This window comes from Euphorbia lathyris, chromosome 9 (assembly GCF_963576675.1).
Source record: "Euphorbia lathyris chromosome 9, ddEupLath1.1, whole genome shotgun sequence".
Classification (NCBI taxonomy): Eukaryota; Viridiplantae; Streptophyta; class Magnoliopsida; order Malpighiales; family Euphorbiaceae; genus Euphorbia; species Euphorbia lathyris.
This window is the reverse complement of record NC_088918.1, coordinates 48,159,210-48,161,533: the sequence shown is the minus strand read 5'-3', so window position 1 is coordinate 48,161,533 and position 2,324 is coordinate 48,159,210.

The window sequence follows — 2,324 nt, the reverse complement described above, 5'->3', positions numbered from 1 at the left end:
CTCTATTATCGCAAATAATGACAAGGATGACTGCCCAACCAAATGTAAAAGAATTGGAGCAACTGATCTCCACCTGTTCAAACACTGATATATTTTAGAATGGAAAGAAAACGCATCCTAAAATTCTACCAGCGCCCATGTTCTCATTCTTCTTTCAAAGAGTGGCTGTTGAAAGCATTTGAAACCGTCCAGGCATGTGGAACCTTTGGTAAAGTATAGGCCTAACATCCTTCTACAGGCCAAACAACAATTGAGTTAAACTACTTATCATTAGAAAATGTTACTTTCTGCCTCACAACTGAGAATAGCTACCTACCTGATTATGTGCAGCAGAGAAGGTATATTCCATTTGATGGTTGTAGGAACGGATCGTTATAAAGATCCTTCACTTAATGGTAGCGTAAACCAGCAATTTGAAACATATTTTTGGCTCTAATCATTAATGGATAAGGGCACGTGCTAACAGTTGAAGGCTGATAAAGGTGTAACAAGTGGTCTCAGGAGTTCGAATACTGGCAGGCAAAATACAAGTTCCATATGCAGCACCACCTAAATACCAATATGCAAGCATATATATATATATAGCATGCCAAGAAAAACCAATTCTAGCCAACAATGCATCAATATCTTCCAACAGAAAACATAATAATAAAAGATCCAAAACACTCATCAATCTCAACACAAAAAAAAGCTTCAAGGTTCAACCTCATTAGCTTGATTGCGATAGCATTCATTTCTAGAATATTTATCATTCACGACTTCCTAGCTACTAAAAGTAAAAGATGTGATACAAGAGAAAGCTAAAAAAGAAAAAGAAAAAAAGCACACAAGAAAATATGCTAAAAGTTTTAACCTTGACCCAAAAAACTTAAATGATCTATTAACCCTTTGAATTTGCTTACACCATGGACCTGATTAAAATGATACACAATTCAACTTTGCTGGTCCCGTGTGATTAGTTCCAAAGGGGAGGGGGGGGGTTAGGAACTAATATAACTTTTTCGTTTAATTGTATGCTGACTTAGTTATTTTGCGAGTTTGTCAACTCAGCTTTTGGTCAGCTTGGCCAGATATGCTATAAGACAACTTTGGCCGTATATTGACTAAAGCTGTTTTATTTATAAGTTAGATATTAACACTCTTGGAGGCCAGCTTCTAACTCAGCACTTGAAATTACTCAGAGTCAACTTTAAACAATTTTATATGCTGAGTAAACTTCACACACAACACATGCACATATATATATTGAGAGAGAGTTTAGAGATTACTCAGTATCACTTATCCTGGTTCGGCCTCTCCGCCTACGTCCAGTCCCCAGAGTCCTCCGGGCTTTTAGAATCCAATACTGAGCTCTTTAAAGGTAGAGCACAAACCAATTACAAGGCAGTTGAATATGCAAGAGTACCTTCCTCTATTCGTCTACTCAACTCATACTAAGTGCTACAACCCATCACCTAGATTTCTCTACCACTGAATGTTTACAACCAAACACTCAGCACAACACTCTCAATGTTACAATTGATAAACACTTGTTCCTTTTCAAATAAAGAACACTTTAGAAGATTACAAGTAATCACTCTAGCATTTACACAAAGAATGGAAGATGGGTGTAAGATCTCTTTTTGTAACTAAGTGCTTTTGTATCTTTTCTCTCTTGTATTTTTCTTTTTGTAATTCGGCAATGATCCAAGAGGCTTGATTGTCCTTATATAGGGAAAATCTGTGATGGATCATTTTGAAATGATTTAGCCGTTGCTGTTAAAACGGCTCTTTTAGGGGACAGATTCTGGTCAGCTTCAGACTGTTCCGGCCATTCCTTTCCTCTGCATTCCTTCAGACGTCAGACTTGTCTTCTTGTGTCCGGCTTGTCTTTTTGTATCAGTTGTCTTTTACCAATAATCCATTGACCCATACATCTCGGAATGTGTCTTCTGCGTTTTTCCAAGGATTCAATTATTGGTACAGAGGGGCGGTAATCATTGTCTTTTAGCAAACGACTTTTTCATGCTGTCCTGAAGAATCACTCAGCTTCTACTGCGTAAATCATTGTCATTGGCAATCTCCAAGCTGAGTATATTTTTAGTCAGCTCAGCTTCGTGAGACAGTTGTTGTGGGCATGTATGTCTTTGTCTTTTGATGCTAAGTTTGATTCCACTCAGCTTGATACTTTAGGCTTCTATGCTGACCTCTTCCTGTCTTACTTTTTATATTTATCTTTATTTATATTTATACTCAACATTGAATAAACAGATTAGTACAATTAAAATAAAGCACTTAAATTTAATTGTCTCTTAATCATGGATGATTTTGTCAAATCAAAATCT